Source organism: Symsagittifera roscoffensis, chromosome 1, assembly GCF_963678635.1.
Source record: "Symsagittifera roscoffensis chromosome 1, txSymRosc1.1, whole genome shotgun sequence".
Taxonomy (NCBI): domain Eukaryota; kingdom Metazoa; phylum Xenacoelomorpha; order Acoela; family Convolutidae; genus Symsagittifera; species Symsagittifera roscoffensis.
In genome coordinates this window covers 68,326,154-68,348,263 of record NC_087062.1, presented here as the reverse complement: position 1 = coordinate 68,348,263, position 22,110 = coordinate 68,326,154, and the positions used below count along the sequence as shown (strand labels likewise).

The 22,110-nt window shown below is 33.7% G+C and overlaps 1 protein-coding gene across 1 annotated transcript in view; it reads left to right on the top strand.

Annotated features, from left to right (window-relative positions):
• Positions 1-2,763: 2,763 nt before the first annotated feature.
• LOC134856946 (mu-type opioid receptor-like) overlaps positions 2,764-22,110 on the top strand; it is a 104,577-nt gene continuing 85,230 nt past the window's right edge. The window contains exon 1 of the mRNA XM_063873240.1: positions 2,764-2,826. The gene's annotated coding sequence lies outside the window, so the exon portion shown is untranslated. The remainder of the gene's footprint in view (positions 2,827-22,110) is intronic.

The window sequence follows — 22,110 nt, the reverse complement described above, 5'->3', positions numbered from 1 at the left end:
TAATGACAAAAATGGATTGTAATCGATTTTATACAAAAAATATAGCAGATACATTAAAAATATAGCAGATAAATCATGAAATTGATGAAGTTTGATACAAAAATGTAGATTAAAAATGAATTGCAATCGATTCTAAATCGATTTAAATGCTTTGTTTTCTCTTTTTTTGGTTTCATTTTCCTACGGATTTTAGAAACAAAAAAATGATTTGAATCAATTTTTATTGATTTTTTTTTGTATAACTTTTTCTTACAGATTTTATTCAGACTAGGTTTTTTAGGCTATCAAAAAATAGAGAAATAGTGGAAAAATGTTGCAGAATTCTTTTTAATTGAGTTTTCGTTTCGATTTTTAGCTTGCTTGAAAATAAGCCATGAGAATAACTAATAAATGTTTTTTTTGCAACATAAATCAATTTTGAAATTTTGAGTTTTTTAGTAATATATTATTTGCTTAACAAAATTGAGACCAGAATATTGATAGTGAAATTGATGTTTGGAAAAATTTTGCATAATTTTACTTCTCATTACCGCGGGAAACCTTATTTTTGCTGCACAATTTGAAAGGGAATCTCTTAACTGCAAAAGTTTTCGGTAAAAAATCTTTAATGACAATCTCTCTCTATCTCTCTCTCTCTCTCTCTCTCTCTTTCGCTCTCTGTAGCTCTGATGGAGACTTTCTTGAGTATTCAAATTTGCTCAAGCTTCAAAACAAAAGGAGGAGTAGGAATTAGTTTAAATAGCATTTGTTGAAATTGTGATTATTTGTACTACACTGCGATGGTCTATTTATGCAAAAAAAAATGATTTTCATTTCTAAAGAGAAATCAATTTTATATTTTCTAATTCAGTTTACATATTTAAATAGGCTATCGTAAAGCAATTTTATTTCAATATTTTTATAATCGATTATAAAATCTTATTTCGCCAAAAATTGTTCACACGATATGAAAAAATAAATTAATTGTATCATATGGGTTTTTGAATTTTTTGCCAACAACAAAATCTTCAAAAATGAGAAGTCTTGCCAAAATATGCCTCATCTGATCACAAAGTTTTATCAGGAAACTGAAGTTTCAAATAGATCCTTTTAAATTAGTTGGAAAATTCCCGTGATAGATGAAAAACAATTTTTCCGATTAAAACATGAAACTGAAGCAATGGGTTGAAACTTTTCGGCTTGAAGAAATTGAAATTGTATATCAAGAAACAGTTCTTATGGAGAAAAAACAAAGAAAAAAAACAAGTTTTAAATTTGAGTTAATTAAAAAAAGTCAGACTGTTTTCTCTTTTTTTTCTGATAAAGAGCAACTTCTACGAAAAGGTTTATATAAGAGCAATTCAGATGCAAGGTCGAAGACAAAATGGGCTAACAAATGGCTTGTAATCGATCATGATTGATTTTTTGTGCAAATCACTTCTACTGGGATAAAAATATCCAATTATAATTATCCTTATTGATTATAATTGTAACGAAAACTAGATGAATTAAAATTTGATTACTAGTGATTAAAATGTATTCTAATTAATTATAATGTAATTCAAAAAAAGAGATTTTAATCAATAATTATTGAATAAAAGCAATTTTTTCTCAATTTTGGACTGTATTAAACTCATAATATAATCAATTATTAACGCTTGAAACTGGATGCGGGTACGCTTTTAGACATTTGATAGAGATGGCCAGATTTGTCTTTAATACTCAAGGGCGGATTTAGGAAATTCTCGTGGGGGGAGGCGGATTTTAAAAAAAATTTCGAAAATATTGTCGACCGTTTTTTTGTTTTGTTCGACAAAATTGATTTTCCGAGCTCTCCCAACGCACTCCAAAGACCCTGCTCTCGCCAAATCTACTGCACGACAGGCAAAATTTTGAAAAAACGGTTGGAAAATAATTTTGATTAAAAAAAACGGTTTTTTTTTCCACGCGCGCTCTCCTTTCAAAATTAGTATATTTTGGCGCCGAAGGGGCTTTTAGAAACAATTTTAGGGTACGACCAGAAATGGATATCTCAAAATAGTTCAAGGGATCTTTTGGGTCGGCAGGGTGTCGAATCCCTTAAGAAAAAACGTCAAACCTCCCCCCCCCCCAAAAAAAAAATCCTCCCCTGTTAGTACTGTTTTTTTGTGAGGACCCAACAACCTTGATTGTACCTCACGGTATAAAATTTTAATTTAAAGTTTGTATGAGATAAATGTTTTATAATTGTGTAAACTTTTTTTTATAGTTTAATTTTTTCTCCCTATAAAATGTCTAATATATCTTTGGCTCAGCTATTTATATCAAATTAGATCAAAAAAAACAAATGATTATCTATGGAACTGAAATTGATACCCGATGATTATAGTTCTGAATCTTCTTGAAAATTATTTCCCATTTACCTGTTATTCACCCTTCAAATCAAAACTTTCTGTTTATTTTCATTGTTAGCTTGCTTACTACTTATTTACCCTAAAAGGGCTAAAATCGACTCATGCGGAGAGTTCGCCATTATCAATAAAGTGATTAATTACTTAAACCTACGTCAGCCTCGAAAACCATTGATGAAAATGCTCTTTGTGCTGTCAGTCAATAACGCTCCGGATTTTGTGGATTGCATTTCTAAACATAAAAACGCGATCGAAGCTCCTGGAGTAAAAATCGAGATCGAAGCTCCTGGAAGAGCCTTTAAAGCTATCTGATTTACAATGACAGCGGACAATTTAGCCCGGGGACATTTGATATGAAAGAGTGATTTGATATCATTCAATTCAACTTCAGACTGCCATGGCAGACAATAAATCAGACACCCATGTAGCTCCTCAGATCACTATCTGTCATTTAGCGGTAAGTGAGATCCATATCTGTTCACTACTTTTCACTCCACTACACAATTATTTCATTTTAATTAAGATATATTGCGCCATGGATCGATCCATGGCTTCCAGCGTAATACACTGTCAAAAAATCAATCGACGCTGAAATGATACATAAACCCATGACGTAATGAGCTTATCTAAATTGGACACCTATGGTGATTGGCATTTGCTGGTCTGAATGCTTTTTTGCGGAGTTGACCATAATAAGCTTTCATGGCTGCTCGTATTATAGTGAAGCCGCGAATCCTTTTTTACGAAGGTATTCTGTTTTTAGATAAAATATATTAAGGGAAATTTAAAAAAGCTTTCAATCCATACGACAGTATAAAGTAAAAATTGATGTTGAGACTAGAAACGCATTTGGTACATATGGTCCGCGCCTCTTCAGAATTTGCAAGCATTTCTTAGTTTGACTAAATCGCCGCCTAATCTTGGCGCTATTAGAAAAACAAGAAACAGCTCCCATTAATTGTTCCTAATTGACAACTACAAAACCACCGATAACTAAGAAAAAACGTTAGTGAACTACTTTTAATTAAGAGTGACTGAGACTCTGTATCCTAATTAGTCAGGTTAGCTTATTTTTCATCAAAAGGTCAAAATTATTTTTATTATGAACAATTGTCACAATCCAAACAAGTTTTACATCCTTTTTCAGCTCTTTTGGTTATATCGCACGACTGACAAATCATGTCATTAAGTAACCTATTTTGGTTTGACTCCAGGGCATCATTATTTTTCAGATGCATCAAAACATGTTATTTAAAAAATTTCAATCATTGGTTTGAACAAAAGGGCATCCCCCATTTTATATTCGCCATTAATTTCTTCAAAATTCAGAACAAAAATAACTGGAACGCTATCAATCAATTTTATGCTTGACAAAACTTTGTGATTATTTGCATGAGATTATCATCAATTTCGGGAGGGGGGAAAAGATGGCCGCAAAGCTTCAATATTTGTTTTTCTAGCCAACATAACGGTATCATAGAGAAAGGAAACTGATTTTAACAAATACTTAATGAAGATGGACTTATTTTTGGGGTGTATCAATTAGCATAAAGCTCGACTAGCATAAAAATTTTAAATTTGAAATTCGTATCGATTAGCAGAAAAATCTAAACACAAATTCATTTATAGTAAAAATTATCGTTACACATAGAAACATATATGTCAATCAGTTTGTCATACAATTTGCGCGTCGATCAGTGTTCGGTTCAAGCCATGCCATTTCAGGTCGGGGTGTGGCTGCATCACAATTTATGTGAGATATGAAATTTATTTGCTCTTTGATTGGTTAGTTCTCAGTTGCTCAAATTTCTAATTCTCAGAATTGCATCCCTCAATTTAAACGGATTATTTTTGTTTGTATTTCTGAGAAATATTGCTATAAAATTTATGCTAGTCGAGCTTTCTGCTAGTCGAGCCGTCACCTCATTTTCATCTTATTGCTGTGTTTTCAAGTTAGTATTTCGTCACTATAGGCTCAAAGAGATGAATCAAATGATAATAGCAAATATGGGTTGCTAATCCACCCACATTCAGGGGCGGATCTAGGATTTTCTCGAGGGGGGGGGCGGATTTTCAAAAAAAATTCGAAAATTTTGACTTTTTTTTTTTGAATTTTTTTAGGTCGACCAAATAGATTTTTTGAGCTCTCCCAAAGCACTAATTTGGCCCTATTTTGGCACTAAGTCAAAAAAGCCGTTTTTGGGCACTTTTTGAAAAATTTTGACAAAAAAATCGCGTTTTTTTGGCGCGCGCTCCCCCTCAAGGTTAGTATATATTGGCGCCGAAGGCGCCTTTAGAAAAATTTTAGGGTCGGTCGGCCAAAAATGGATTTCTGAAAAAGTATCAAAGGGGGGACCCTTTGGGTCGGCAGGGGGTCGAATCCCTGAAGGGAAGGCGTCCGCCCCCCCCCCCTAAATCCGCCCCTGCCCACATTGATCTTTCTTTTTTGACATAAACAAAACAAAAAATATTTTAGAAAAAAACGGATGCTTCGTTGATGGAAGTTAATTTTTTAACTTTTCTTTTATCCTTATTTTGCCATTTTGTAGAGATGGGGAGATGTTCCAAACTGATATTTAAATGAAATAGCAAAAGCATTGTGAAAGCTTAAAAAGGAACATTGTAAAACGACCGAAATAAGCAAGTTTCACAGTGTCGCAGGAAGAACGTAAAAAACAATTCGTATACTGTATATAGGAAGATCGTCTAATTAAGTGAACAGATTCGAAATTAAGAAACATCTTCAGATCGATTCATTGAGAAATCGGTAACCAGGGTAGTAGTATATGTGTGGGGGAGAGTGGGGAGGGGGGGGGGGGGGGGGGGTGGTTGGTGACCCCCATAACCTATCGGATTGCTGTAGAGAATCTTAAAACATGGTAAGGCCGGGCGCCAAAAATTTTTCCTTACCATCTGAAACCTTACCATCTTAATACATAGGAAACCTCTTCCCTATCTTAATACATAGGGAAATCTATTCCCTATCTTAATACATAGGTTAGTGACCGGATGCTCTATTCCCTATCTTAATACATGGGGGTCACCAACCACACCCCCCCCCACTCTCCCTCACACATATACTACTCAGGGTTCATGTGCCAGAAACTCAAGAGTGGTGCGACCCCCTCACCAACCAAAGGGTCTTTTGATATTCTTCTATGATATCCATTTTCGGCCGACCAACCCTAGAATTTTTCTAAAGGCGTCTTTGGCGCCACTATAAAGTAACTTTAAAGGGGAGAACGCAATTTGTTGGTCATAATTTTCCAAAAAGTGCCCAAAAACGGCTTTACTGACCGGTTTTTTTTTTCTGAAAATTTACAAAATATTTTCCAGAAAATCTACAAAATTGGTTCTTTTTTACTTTTCTAGGAGCGCTCGCGGGAAAATCGTTTTGGCCGAACTAAAAAGTTTCCCCGAACTTTTTCATTTTTGTTTAATTGCGACCCCTCCCCTCTAGAAAAAATCATGTCACGTCGAGTTAGCAATATTTAAAATGGTCATCAATGAGTGCAAATCCAGTGCTGTAAATGGATAGGTTTGGCCCCTAAAATGTATGACGCGTGAACTAAAGAGTGAAATGAGTGGCAACAGAAATGGCACCAAAACTATTACAAAAACTGAAATAGACACCAAAAGCTAGAAAAAAAACTAATTACCAACTAATTTTTTTCCCCAAAATAGCAATACAACATCAAGGATAGAAGCTATGCTTTGATTGTTGATTATTGTTCCTACTTTTGAATAAAGTGACGAAATATGGATCTTTTCGGTTTTAACCTCACCCCTAAATAAAAACTGTGAAATTTATTTTTTTTTCCAAACTGGGATCGACATTCTTACAAAACACAAAGTTGATATCTAGAGCCTTCAATAAACTCAGAAAACATCAAAAGACGGCAACTCAGAGCGCATTTGGACTGATGTTTGTGAAAGTTATTTGAAGAAAAAGACAAAAAAACAGGGAAAAGGACCTATTTGAGGCTAAGTTAGATGATTGTGCTTCGTTTAGTCGTGCGCCATATTGATTATTTAATCTAAGCCAGCATTTCTTGGTAATACTGATCCAATTTTACAACAAATGTTGATTTCGACTTTTTATCAATTATGGGGGGCATAACCGAAAAGACCAGGGGTAGATTTAGGGGTGGGGGGGAGGCAACGGACGCTCCTCTCAGGGATTCGAATCCCTGCCGATCCAAAGAGTCCCCCATTTGTACTATTTTGAGATATAAGTTTTTTCGAAATACCTTGAAATATTTGTTCTCGGGTGGTCTTTTTTCTCCCGACAAACTTAACTACCAGATTCTTTAAATAGAATTTTTAACAAGCAATACTTGACGAATTTTTAAAATATCACTCAAAAAAAATTGTTATCCTCAGCTCAATTGTGAAACAAAATTTTCACCTGTGATCATTTTTCGCAAAATTTTGGGGGTTTAACGGTTGAACATTTGGGATAGTTAGGCGATTCAATCTGTATTAGAAATCGTTCCAAAATGGAATGAGGAACGCTTTTTGATCAATTTAAAAATTTGCTGTGTGCAATATGGCGCACAGAAAAAATTGGCAAAAAAAAATTCAATTAATTTGGAGTTCAGACAATTCAGCTATTTTTTTTTCAAAATACTAGAGAAGAAAAAGTCGGAATTGGAGTTACTTCTCAGTGTAAGGTCGCCGCTGGGCGCGCTATTCACGCATGGCAGCTTCGCGGCTATAACCGGCTCTTAATTTCAGTTAGAGTCCTACACACTGTTGGCATGCTCGCAACATATTGGCGCGACTGTGGCGCTCAGTGTTATTGGTTGAATTATCTCTGGCTGAACTCTCTGCATCTTTTGCTGGAATTGTCTGAATTTTGTATCGGCTGAATTGTCTTTGGCAAAAATGTCCGGCCGCGATGCAAAACATTCCGAATATATGAAAAATTTTGGTTTGTGTTTGAAACCGAACGCAAGTGGCAGAGACCTTGGTTTACTCGAAGCACCAAAGGTTGGACGGTCTTGCATTTACAATGCATAAAATACGACCTGAATTGTATTGAAGCTGTCTTTCACAAATGGTATAAAGAAAGTAACAAACATTTAAGTTTTGGCAAAAATTTTCAAAGATGATAACTCTCATAGTTTGAGTTTTTAATTATTCATGGATTGATCTAGGCATACATAAACATGCCATACAAAATAAGGAGGCGTTATTTTAAATTACTCCCTAGAAGTGCAACGCAGTCGGAACATTCAGTGCTTGCCAGTAGCCTAGTTTATGTTCCAATTATATCCTGATCGCCAATTTGATCCGACATAATTAGGCAATTTTCAATAGACGCAGAGTGATCATTGATGAGATAGTTTTTGAAACTAATTTCGGATTGAAAGTGCTATAATGTGATCTCTTTTTAGATCGATTAGTTTGCCAGAAAATTACCTTGCGATCAGCTTCGATTTTTTAGTTTCCAGGTTTCCTCCTATTTTAATTGAATGAGTTTTTCATCTGAAAGGGTTTTTCATTTTGATAATCATAACCATCCTAAAAAATTGCTTCCAGTATAGGTCCACAATAATCGAAAAATTTTTTAAAAGAGATAATCAACTTAAAAGGACCTTGTCTGGGAGATCGTAATTAGATAAAGTAGGTCTCAGAAGTCACTGAAAGTAACATGGATGTTGATGTAGTACGACCGGTATTTTTAAAAATATCGAGTTGAAGAAATTGTTTTGTGACTAATTTCTTTGCTCCTTTTTGATAATTATGTGAATAAAATTTAACAGTCAAAGCTGAGAAATTTTAAAAACGCAATTTTTTTCACATCCGCATTTTTGCAGTTTTGCACATCCGCATGTTTGACATGTAGATATATTTACATCTGAATAATCAAAAGAATTTTTCGGTGTTTTATGTCTGCTAATCATTTCAATTCTGGCTGCAAACTTGTTATAATGGGTGTGTAGGCCTAGAGCGAGAAACAGATAGTGTTCCAGGTCTAGATTGTCTTTGATGTTCTTTTCCCCTTCCCTTGAGACGATCACCGTCTCGTATTTTTTCTGAGAAGAGGAACTACTCGGAAGAGGAACTACTCGGTGTGCAGAAGAAACTAGGATTTAGCATGGTCCTTGTAAGAAGATGTCAGGCTGAAGTTATAGGTTTTGTTTTTCCAGAAATTGAATCAAAGACTACTTGCAAAACTTACTGACATTTTTTTCGAAGTCTCGCTTTTCATTGTTTATTTCATTGATTTCTAAATAAAAACTATTGTTTGAGTGTTAGTTAATTATCAAAAAAGGAAGAACAAAAATTTTAATGTTTGATAAAAATTTTTGCAACAGCAGTTTTGAAGTTTACAATCAAATTTTCGGTTGTGTAAATGTTCTGCCAAATACAATTTCTGCTTGTTGTGCACAATTTAAATTTTCAGCTCATGTATCCCTTTCAAAAAGACACCTATCCACCCACATACAAATGCCCAGCGTCGACCAGACTAATTTTATTGACTATTGATTGTCATTGACTCCCCGCCGTTGATTATATCATGCCATCGCGTCTCTGAGAAGCATGTAATTCCATTAAAATCAATACCGTCACAATTATTCAAATGGTCCAAATGTTTTTTTCTAGTAGCTCGCGTTTATTTCTACTGTGCTTTAACCAGAGATGGAAAAATAAAGAGCTCTTTTGACCTTGAGACACTGTTCTAATGGACTTTGTTGAATTTTTTAAGAACTTGAATAAGTTTTTTCTAAGAAGTAAAAATATTAGCTTTAATTGTTCAAACTACTGAAAATGGGAAGCTGGGTCTTCGGGATTGTTTGAGTTTTTTTTTCTGTTTTCCATAAAAATTTAGGTACCAAAAACAATCATCTGAGTGAGTAATATATCATTTTAAAGACTTTTCAGCCATGGTTTAGCCAGATGAAAATCTTCTAAAAAGTTATCCCAAAATGTGTTAAGAAAACTCGATTTGAATAATTAGTCTAAATCTCATTTTGAGTGAGCAAAAAAAACGAGTAAAGCAAACCTGTAAATTTTATAATAACAAAAGTTCAGTTAAGTAAGAAAAATAATTAGTTTTACACCAGAAAAACTAAATTTGAAGGCTTTAGTTAACGGTTCTAAGGCTTTAGTTAAAGGCTTTAGTCTACCAGTTCTTTTACTCCTCTCATCTCACCAGGTGCAGGAAACTACACAAATGAAAAACATGAAGTTTCTAATGAATGTGGTCGAAGCATTCAGTGCTAATTGCACAACAACAGGCTACCGCTAATGACAAAAATGGATTGTAATCGATTTTATACAAAAAATATAGCAGATACATTAAAAATATAGCAGATAAATCATAAAATTGATGAAGTTTGATACAAAAATGTAGATTAAAAATGAATTGCAATCGATTCTAAATCGATTTAAATGCTTTGTTTTTTCTTTTTTTGGTTTCATGTTCCTACGGATTTTAGAAACAAAAAAATGATTTGAATCAATTTTTATTGATTCTTTTTTGTATAACTTTTTCTTACAGATTTTATTCAGACTAGGTTTTTTAGGCTATCAAAAAATAGAGAAATAGTGGAAAAATGTTGCAGAATTCTTTTTAATTGAGTTTTCGTTTCGATTTTTAGCTTGCTTGAAAATAAGCCATGAGAATAACTAATAAATGTTTTTTTGCAACATAAATCAATTTTGAAATTTTGAGTTTTTTAGTAATATATTATTTGCTTAATATTGATAGACCAGAATATTGATAGTGAAATTGATGTCTGGAAAATTTTGCATAATTTTACTTCTCATTACCGCGGGAAACCTTATTTTTGCTGCACAATTTGAAAGGGAATCTCTTAACTGCAAAAGTTTTCGGTAAAAAATCTTTAATGACAATCTCTCTCTATCTCTCTCTCTCTCTCTTTCGCTCTCTGTAGCTCTGATGGAGACTTTCTTGAGTATTCAAATTTGCTCAAGCTTCGAAACAAAAGGAGGAGTAGGAATTAGTTTAAATAGCATTTGTTGAAATTGTGATTATTTGTACTACACTGCGATGGTCTATTTATGCAAAAAAAAAATGATTTTCATTTCTAAAGAGAAATCAATTTTATATTTTCTAATTCAGTTTACATATTTAAATAGGCTATCGTAAAGCAATTTTATTTCAATATTTTTATAATCGATTATAAAATCTTATTTCGCCAAAAATTGTTCACACGATATGAAAAAATAAATTAATTGTATCATATGGGTTTTTGAATTTTTTGCCAACAACAAAATCTTCAAAAATGAGAAGTCTTGCCAAAATATGTCTCATCTGATCACAAAGTTTTATCAGGAAACTGAAGTTTCAAAGAGATCCTTTTAAATTAGTTGGAAAATTCCCGCGATAGATGAAAAACAATTTTTTTGATTAAAACATGAAACTGAAGCAATGGGTTGAAACTTTTCGGCTTGAAGAAATTGAAATTGCATATCAAGAAACAGTTCTTATGGAGAAAAAACAAAAAAAAAAACAAGTTTTAAATTTGAGTTAATTAAAAAAAGTCAGACTGTTTTCTCTTTTTTTTCTGATAAAGAGCAACCTCTACGAAAAGGTTTATATATGAGCAATTCAGATGCAAGGTCGAAGACAAAATGGGCTAACAAATGGCTTATAATCGATCATGATTGATTTTTTGTGCAAATCACTTCTACTGGGATAAAAATATCCAATTATAATTATCCGTATTGATTATAATTGTAACGAAAAGTAGATGAATTAAAATTTGATTACTAGTGATTAAAATGTATTCTAATTAATTATAATGTAATTCAAAAAAAGAGATTTTAATCAATAATTATTGAATAAAAGCGATTTTTTCTCAATTTTGGACTGTATTAAACTCATAATATAATCAATTATTAACGCTTGAAACTAGATGCGGGTACGCTTTTAGACATTTGATAGAGATGGCCAGATTTGTCTTTAATACTCAAGGGCGGATTTAGGAAATTCTCGTGGGGGGAGGCGGATTTTAAAAAAATTTCGAAAATATTGTCAATCGTTTTTTTGTTTTGTTCGACAAAATTGATTTTCCGAGCTCTCCCAAAGCACTCCAAAGACCCTGCTCTCGCCAAATCTACTGCACGACAGGCAAAATTTTGAAAAAACGGTTGGAAAATAATTTTGATAAAAAAAACGGTTTTTTTTTCCACGCGCGCTCTCCTTTCAAAATTAGTATATTTTGGCGCCGAAGGGGCTTTTAGAAACAATTTTAGGGTCCGACCAGAAATGGATATCTCAAAATAGTTCAAGGGATCTTTTGGGTCGGCAGGGTGTCGAATCCCTTAAGAAAAAACGTCCAACCTCCCCCCCCCCCAAAAAAAAAAAATCCTCCCCTGTTAGTACTGTTTTTTTTGTGAGGACCCAACAACCTTGATTGTACCTCACGGTATAAAATTTTAATTTAAAGTTTGTATGAGATAAATGTTTTATAATTGTGTAAACTTTTTTTTATAGTTTAATTTTTTCTCCCTATAAAATGTCAAATATATCTTTGGCTCAGCTATTTATATCAAATTAGATCAAAAAAAACAAATGATTATCTATGGAACTGAAATTGATACCCGATGATTATAGTTCTGAATCTTCTTGAAAATTATTTCCCATTTACCTGTTATTCACCCTTCAAATCAAAACTTTCTGTTTATTTTCATTGTTAGCTTGCTTACTACTTATTTACCCTAAAAGGGCTAAAATCGACTCATGCGGAGAGTTCGCCATTATCAATAAACTGATTAATTACTTAAACCTACGTCAGCCTCGAAAACCATTGATGAAAATGCTCTTTGTGCTGTCAGTCAATAACGCTCCGGATTTTGTGGATTGCATTTCTAAACATAAAAACGCGATCGAAGCTCCTGGAGTAAAAATCGAGATCGAAGCTCCTGGAAGAGCCTTTAAAGCTATCTGATTTACAATGACAGCGGACAATTTAGCCCGGGGACATTTGATATGAAAGAGTGATTTGATATCATTCAATTCAACTTCAGACTGCCATGGCAGACAATAAATCAGACACCCATGTAGCTCCTCAGATCACTATCTGTCATTTAGGGGTAAGTGAGATCCATATCTGTTCACTACTTTTCACTCCACTACACAATTATTTCATTTTAATTAAGATATATTGCGCCATGGATCGATCCATGGCTTCCAGCGTAATACACTGTCAAAAAATCAATCGACGCTGAAATGATACATAAACCCATGACGTAATGAGCTTATCTAAATTGGACACCTATGGTGATTGGCATTTGCCGGCCTGAATGCTTTTTTGCGGAGTTGACCATAATAAGCTTTTATGGCTGCTCGTATTAGAGTGAAGTCGCGAATGCTTTTTTACGAAGGTATTTTGTTTTTAGATAAAATACATTAAAGGAAATTTAAAGCTTTCAATCCATACGACAGTATAAAGTAAAAATTGATGTTGAGACTAGAAACGCATTTGGTACATATGGTCCGCGCCTCTTCAGAATTTGCAAGCATTTCTTAGTTTGACTAAATCGCCGCCTAATCTTGGCGCTATTAGAAAAACAAGAAACAGCTCCCATTAATTGTTCCGAATTGACAACTACAAAACCACCGATAACTAAGAAAAAACGTTATTGAACTACTTTTAATTAAGAGTGACTGAGACTCTGTATCCTAATTAGTCAGGTTAGCTTATTTTTCATCAAAAGGTCAAAATTATTTTTATTATGAACAATTGTCACAATCCAAACAAGTTTTACATCCTTTTTCAGCTCTTTTGGTTATATCGCATGACTGACAAATCATGTCATTAAGTAACCTATTTTGGTTTGACTCCAGGGCATCATTATTTTTCAGATGCATCAAAACATGTTATTTAAAATATTTCAATCATTGGTTTGAACAAAAGGGCATCCCCGATTTTATATTCGCCATTAATTTCTTCAAAATTCAGAACAAAAATAACTGGAACGCTATCAATCAATTTTATGCTTGACAAAACTTTGTGATTATTTGCATGAGATTATCATCAATTTCGGGAGGGGGGAAACGATGGCCGCAAAGCTTCAATATTTGTTTTTCTAGCCAACATAACGGTATCATAGAGAAAGGAAACTGATTTTAACAAATATCAACTAGCATAAAGCTCGACTAGCATAAAAGTTTTAAATTTGAAATTCGTATCGATTAGCAGAAAAATCTAAACACAAATTCATTTATAGTAAAAATTATCGTTACACATAGAAACATATATGTCAATCAGTTTGTCATACAATTTGCGCGTCGATCAGTGTTCGGTTCAAGCCATGCCATTTCAGGTCGGGGTGTGGCTGCATCACAATTTATGTGAGATATGAAATTTATTTGCTCTTTGATTGGTTAGTTCTCAGTTGCTCAAATTTCTAATTCTCAGAATTGCATCCCTCAATTTAAACGGATTATTTTTGTTTGTATTTCTGAGAAATATTGCTATAAAATTTATGCTAGTCGAGCTTTCTGCTAGTCGAGCCGTCACCTCATTTTCATCTTATTGCTGTGTTTTCAAGTTAGTATTTCGTCACTATAGGCTCAAAGAGAGGAATCAAATGATAATAGCAAATATGGGTTGCTTCCATCCACATTGATCTTTCTTTTTTGACATAAACAATTTGGAACGATTTTCTGGGAACGCGAAGAGTCATGGATCGATCCCTCGAGGGAAAAATTTTTGAGAATTGGGCTGAATAGAAAAAGCCATCCCGAGCATATATTTTCCTTACTTTCTTGAAATGTCGGAACAATATCTCAATTGTAATAGAATAACATAGTACGGATATTTGAAAATAGAGTTGTTTTTTAATGCGAGTTGTTTTTATTGTGAGTTGTCTTTTGTTACGAGTTGTCGTATTACGGAAACCTTAAAAAACTCAGCTGTCGGTTACCGAGTTTGAACTAGCTTCTAGTGGAACAAAAGAAGAAACCTTCAAAAATTTCAAAACAAGAGTATCAAATCTTACATTTATTAACGCATCGTTTGGAGAAGTTTTTGTTCGTCAATTTTATTGCGTATTATGTCTTGATTTCTCGACTCGCCGCCTTGATTACTCGATAAGAACACAGGATATTTTGCGAGGATTGTTTTTTTCAAATTTTTCAAAACTAGCTTTCGATGCATCATAACTTTTTTGAAATCGTAGGAGTTGAAATATGTATTTCTGAATTTTTCGGGGTATCAATATTTTTTGAACGGTATTTAAAAGTCAAACTTTCTGTCATTTTTTTAAGAAGTTATATAATAAGAATACCTTACATTGGCTTTCAAAGGCACCCTACCCCGAGGATGATAAAACCACGAATTTGTGATTTTTCATGTTCTTCTAGGTCAAAAATAATTGCCCACAAAGCCAGTTTAAGTTTTTCAGTTAATTCAGAAGTGCGATATAACTTTATCATCCTTTCTGCTAGCAATAAAACATTGAAAAGACACGCATTATGACCCTTTTTGCATCCAAATGACGTATTGTGATATTATTACCATGTTTTGTTCGAACCCCTAGCACTTACTACAGCAGCACGCCTAGCACTACCTACTACTGGTCTTAGTCGCAGTAGCCTTCTAATCATGAGGAGGTGGAAGACAATAGTAAAGCTCCTACTGTGATTGAAGCTCACACAGAACTTTAAAGCTATATAACGCCCCCCTTCAGGGATTCTACCCCCTCACCAACCAAGGGCGACTAAAGGCGACTTTAGCGCCACTATATACTTATTGTGAAAGGGAGCGCGCGCCGAAAAAACTAAACTTTTCGGTCGAAATTTTCCAAAAGTGGCAAAAAACGGCTTTCCAAAATTTACCAGTGGCAAAGAATCTTTGGTCAAAATAGGGTCTTATAGTGTTCTGCAGGTGCTTGGAAAATCAATTTGTTCGACCTAAAAAACAGGTCGACAAAATTTTCGAAAAAATTTTGAAAATCCGCCCCCCTCCCTCGAGAAAATCCTAGATCCGCCCCTGATCATAACTGCTCATATCACGCTGCAAAACCCTGAAAAATCTAACCTCCTTGTAAGGTATCTCAGATTAGGTGCATCTTTGGAAGAGAAGTTTATACATGTGGGCTTATGCTAAATTTTCTGAGTTTAGGTGAAAACTTATGAAGACAAAACTTGCTTAAATATTTAGCAGAATTGATATTGTGTAATTTATTTTGCGAAATTCGGGCCCGAAATTTTACCCCAAAAATGGGTCATTTTGGCTTTTCTTAGTTATTCAAAAATTACGCCGAAAATTCCCAGTCCATCACAGACACAATTATATCAAAGTGATTCCTCTACGTAGCCCAACAATCTTTAAGAAGGGTATACTCTCCAAAATATTGTATAAGTAAAAACGACCTCTATAGGCAAAAGAGGTCGTTTTTACTATATAAAAATACCAACTTTTTATTTAAAAACAATTTTTAAACAATTTGCAATTTTTTTGGAGATTATACCCTTCTTAAAGTTTGTTGGGCTACATAAGGGGCTCACTTTGATATAATTTTGTCTGTGATGGACTGGGAATTTTCGGCGTAATTTTTGAATAACTAAGAAAAGCCAAAATGACCCATTTTTGGGGTAAAATTTCGGGCCCAAATTTCGCAAAATAATTTCACCGTATTAATTCTGCTAAAATTTTAAGCAAGTTTTGTCTTCATAAGTTTTCACCTAAACTCAACCCAATTTGAGAAAAACGGGTTTTAAATTTCAAGTTTACCGCGTTTTGTCCGGTTAATTTAAATCAGCACTGTAGTCAAGTACAGAGTAATAAATTTTCACCAACTAATATAATTTTTATCAGAAACCAATCGGTAAAAAACAACAAGACTGCTTAGGTTTACTTCTTTTTCATCCTCCACTCGCTATGTAAAGTACAAAGAAAGGATTATAGGTGTCTTGTTTTTTAAAAGGACTAAATTCGAAGAAATTGCAAATAGTTTTTTTTGGTGTAGTTTTCTTAATCAGTCGTTTATTCGACTTGTTGAATAAGCGTTTTTAACGGATTTCGTTTTTTTTTACTTGTTGAATAGGCTTGCGCTACGCATTAATGGCAAAAATTGATTGTTTCAAAATGACCAAATTACAAGCCCTCATAATTTTAGTTGAAATCAATCGCAGGTAAATTTGTAGCTGAAGTTTTAGTTCAAGGCATATATATCTTTTGTATGTTGCTAGTAAATTAGCTTTAAAAGTTTGACAGTTGAATTTTTCTGGAGAAAACACCATCCTGGATATTTTGTCATTTTTTTTCCAAAAATTGAAAGACTAACTTCATAGGCGGAATGGGACTAACAAAAATCTCTCCATAGGAGATAACAAAATAAGAAAACTTAATGTGAACGACTCTCAGAACGATCTTTGATTTTTCAGCATGATCAAGTTTCGCTATACCAATCGGAAAAATCCATTCTTCTTATGCCAAATTTTTCCAAAATTTTCTAGCAACTAGAGGTCATACTCTTTACTTTTATAGTTATCTAAATTTCCCAATAGCGTTTTGATTTTGAGTCAAGATACACTCATGTAATTTTTCGAATTTTTGAAGAAGGGACGAAATTTTTTGTGCTCTGGATGATCACTTCTCCAGAATATTTTGACTTATATTTATTTTAATTTTTCTTTAAAAGTATCAGTTTGGTCATTAAGGAAACTTCGATTTGCAGAAAATTTTTTGTTATCTAACGCTTAGCCTTATCCGGATCCCAATGTAGTCTAAAATGATAAGCAAACCAGGTTACCCAAGTTTTGAGTTACTAGAAGCTGATTTTATCATTTTGTACACAACACGATGAAAAAAGTCATTTTTTCACCGCAAAAGTAACTTAAGTAACTCTTTCAGTTATTAGTTGAGTAAATCTCTAAAAATTTGTCTGAAGGATTAAAATTTGAAAAAGAAATGTCTCTTTGAGTTATATGAAGTTTGATTTTCTCAATTAAAATTTGAACTGTCGTTGTAATATTGTTTTTGAAAAAAGTATTTTAAGCCATTTTTTTGAACTTTACGCTTGGAATTTTTTTCTCATAAAAAATTTGCATTTTTTTTGTACTGACCACGCTACCAAAAATGACTAAAAGTGACTGGAAAGAGATATAGCGGAAAGTGGGATTTTTAAAATTGATTTCAGGTACTTCAAATTATAAACTCGTACGAGTTAAGTGCGGTTTCATATTAAAGATTTATAGGATGAAATTGAATTTTCAAAAAACCAAAAAAAATGCTCAAAAAAATTTGATCGTTTTTTTTACCAAACTAAATTTCAATCTTGAACATTCGGAAAAAATGCCCAACTATTTTCTTGTGTAATTACCTTTTTTAAAATGATTATCTAAATGAACTCCTTCCACCTCAGGGAAAGCTTGTAGGAGGTCAAATATGGAATGCTCGGTCGTGATTCGAATTCTAAAAACAATCATAACAAAATATCTCAATGTTGAGAAAAAACTTTTGTTTTTCAGGCTAAATTAGATAAAAATCGATCGGAGTTTTATTGAAGACTGACCTCCTACAAACTTTAATACAATTTCAACGTCATATTAGTTTTTAATTATAACTTATTTGTGCATAAGTCAATCATTCTTCATTTTGTTGGAAATTTTTGGCCGTAACAGGGAATTTGGAAAAAACAGATAGAAAAAAGATTTTTTTCTTAATAAAAGTTTTCTTAATTTTTCTTTTCAATCAGTGTGGTTGTCTTTTGCACAACAGCCGGCTGTTTATGTCATCGATAGAAAAATTCATTTCTGAAAAGCTTTTTCCTAATGGGCTAAAAGATTAAAGATTTGAAACAAAACTTTTGTTATACATGTATACATATGCTAGCCATCAGACTCGAGAAAAACACTTCACCATGACGGTTGCACACGTGAAATCAAATAAAAATTGTACTTGGCACCTTCAACCAACTGTAAAAGAAAGATTTTTTTTACCGGGAAGAAATCGAAGTATCTCAATGTAATCAACACTTGTTATGCTATTCTTGTTGTTATGCTGTCTACATTCTTTATGCGTCTGCTGATTGACTTATTGTTTTCAGGGAATTAGATGATGCTTTCGTGCATTGAGTACACTTCGCCGAACTTTGAATCGATATTACTTTCCAGTTGAGAGCAAGGTTGTTACGCAAAGATAAGCAAATGAGCAGTTGGTTCAATTTCTTATTGATTTCTCCGAACTCTTCTTTCCGACCATAATTTTTGTTGTTCCGACTTTCGAAGAAAGTGACGAAATATTTGTGCTCGGGTGCTTTTTTTTTCTCCATATCAATTTCGACTTTTTAACAAGCAGTTGAGATTTTTTATATCAACCAAAAGGATGTGTTGCACAAATTTAAAAAGATATTTAACCTGTAATCGTTTTTAATAAATTTATGGGAGGGGGATTAAAGATAATTAAAGCGCGATATATTTCGTGCTGTTGACGCGTAAAGTAGAGTTTTACTCCGTTTTGTTTTATGCGAAATGAATAACTTCGCACCCTATATAGCGTGCGCGATGTGTGTGTGTGTGGGGGGAGGAGTGCTATATAATAACCATACGTCGCGACATGCATGATACCATAGTACCCATACGTTGCAAGCTTCCATGGTGACATATAAATTATCAACAGCCCTAGTAAAAGTATCAATATTGTCTAATTTGAAGTCCCCCATACTTTAAAAAATGTGGAATCATACGTCGCGTCATGCATGGAAAATGTGTTATTTTAACATAAAAATACGTCGGCAATTTTTCATGGCTTCCATTTTGGTCAACCCGGGATGGCTTTTAAAAACAACAAAATAACACACTCCATAGACGGCAAAGGGCAGTCAGAGAATTCAAGGCGTCGCCCTGATACGAGCAGCTTTTTCCTTTTTCTAACTAAGAAGCTTGAGCCAAAATATCACATTTTGTAATGTTTTCAGACATTTTCAAGAAGTTTGAACCTGATAACGTAACCTATGAAAGTGATCAAAGATATCAAAGGCTATGAAAAGTATCAAAAACCAGTTAGTTGTTTTTAATTTTCAAGACAATCTAGACCATAATAGAGCTCATGTCCTCCATCATCTAAGGTGAAGGCAACCTTTATTAAAGCACATGCTCGTAAGGACAAAAAAGCAGGTCTTGGAATTGGATGGAATTTCTGTCTTGTTTTGCACTGAACTCATTGAGATTTTTCAGACGGTTATTCAGAGAGTAGAAGTTTGACATAAGATCAAAACACAGCCTAGTGCAAATATTTAGTTGTTTTTTTTCTTCGGAACGACAATTGGAACGACAATTCAATTAAATGCAACTTTTAAAAACTGGAAAAACAAATCAAACAAACACAGCTTTACTTAAGTAATTTCCGGGGCCGAGATCCGCGACTCATGTCCGCACTTTGAAAGTCCTGTAGCGTCAAAAACAAGACTCATGACCAGATTCATGGCCAGTTTTAAGCATCGTGATGGTCAGATTTAAGTCGCGAAGTCTGGGCATAAAGTTGGGTTTAAATCCTGGTTAAAAAGTCAAAAAATTATGAAAATCAAAAAACACAGACACGAACATCTACTCAAATCGCGTTTTTGCCGCAAAAAGCTGATGTATCAAATTAAGGCCGCAACGTAAGTCGAGAACGTCCAATTTTAGATTCACAAAAGTTTGATTATGGAGTCGCGAAATTTCCGAAAAAAGTTGCAGCAATGTAGTGTCGGAGCTACTTTAAAAATTTGGACAGAATTTTATACATGATCTGACACAAAAATCCGAGAAAGCTACTAAACATTTTTTTTGTCAAAAAGATATTTTCCTTGTTTCTGAAAAAAAATTCTGCAAAACAGCTTTTTATTCAATTAAATTGTTAAAGCAGAATAACCTTAAAAAGCTAAGCTAAAATAAATCAAGGTAAGAAGAATACATAATAAAAATGTATTAAAGTTGTCCGATAAAACATGAACAATGAATAGCTACAGGTTCACTCAGAAGGAGCGTACTCAGTCATTGTCAGACAGTACCAGACAATTATCTAAACTAAAAATAAATGAACAATCATAACACCTCCCGCACTTCTGAAAGTTTTGAATCACAAGTTATAAATCAAATAAATATACATATCTGTTCCTCAGGTGACTGGGCAAAAGGGAAAAATTAAAATCACAATAATATAGTTGGGTGTAGTAAGCAACAAAAATTAGAAATTAGAAATTGTAATTGGAAATAAAAGTTGGAAATTTAGAATGAATTGAAATAATCTAATTAAAATAGAGCATGATTAAGTGAATTAGAGTAATTTCCATGTATGTTGTAAACTCAGATGGTTCAAGATATAAAATTATTACAAATTAGCAGATTAAAAAGTTTGAAAAAATTTCTTTTGGTTCGGATTGATCCGAGGAGTTGGATCGAGGAAAAATTCCGAGGTTAAGAATGACTGAAATAACCTTGATACACAAAATAATGAAATTAAATCTAGCATTCAGAAGTTTAAAAGTTTGAAGTAAAATTTTTGCGCAAAAATTTTCAACTGAGCCATCAACCTCATTTTTGTTGATTAACTCGTCAACTTGGGTCAAGAGCTGGCTTTCACTGATGGCTTCAATGACAAACTCATTTACACCGTCTTGTCTTGGCTCAAACGCTATAAAGAGTTCTTTCAATTCCGAAATTGAGCGCATCAATGTATTGATTGTTAGACCCGAAGAATTGTTTGTGTTTTCAATCTAGACTGCGGTTTCTGGAACAATGGCATACTATTATGTACTTTAAATCGAGGAATCCTATATGGTTTTGATTGTATCTGCCACTAGGATTTTTTGCTGAAGTTTTGGTACGTTTGAAAGCTTTCTGTTTTGCTTGAGTTCAAGAAGATCTGATTACAGATGGTTTTTGGAGGTCCGATTTTCTACGTGGAGGAGTAGTTATAAAATAGGCACCAGGATTATCACTATCCAGTTTGCATACCGGGAAGCTACAATTATCACAACTCAGTTGTCTCTGGTCAAATCGATCGTACTCGGCAGTGCATTATCCTGAATAGCATCCGGCGGAGTTGTAACCACTTTAAATCCTCGTCTAAAATCGGTGTCTGAAATCTTAGAGGTCACTGGTCCAGAATATGGGACTGAAGCTGGTACCATTGAGACTAGACAGTAAGAAATTGGATGTTGTTGCCCGGGCACCTAGTCGTCACCTATTTATATTAAGTCTAGAATAAAATCAGGATCAGAAAATCTATCCAAATTAGCAATTTCATTTTTTTGATTTTTGTATAATTCCAGATTTGAGATCAAGCGCTCTCTACTAACGTCGCTACATGCGAAACCGCTTATTGTCTCTTCCCAATCCTTCAATTACGACGGATTGAATGGTGAGTAGAAGAATTCGTATTCTTTTAAATAACCTGTTGGAGAAGTCTGTGTAATTCGTTTAAGTTGAAATCTAGACCTCACTTTGGTAATTTCCTTCTTCTTGGATTGGGTCGATTTCCTCACTAATCTAGAGGCATCCGAACCTGATGCAGATGTTGAAGTGTTCATAGCTTTTTCCGTTTGCGCTCTAGGTCACATTCTTCTCCTCTGAAGTGGATAGGCACCTGCTGCGACACTTCTGACAAAACACGGAGAAGTAATATTTACCTTGAAATTCATTGCTTTTTCTCCGTCGGAACTCCAGATGGCGATGTGATACTTTCTTAAAATTTTTCCGTTCAAAGTTGTATTGGTGAACTATGAAGTTGTAACTATTTTGTCTCAACAAATTTCTCATTTTTTTCATCCA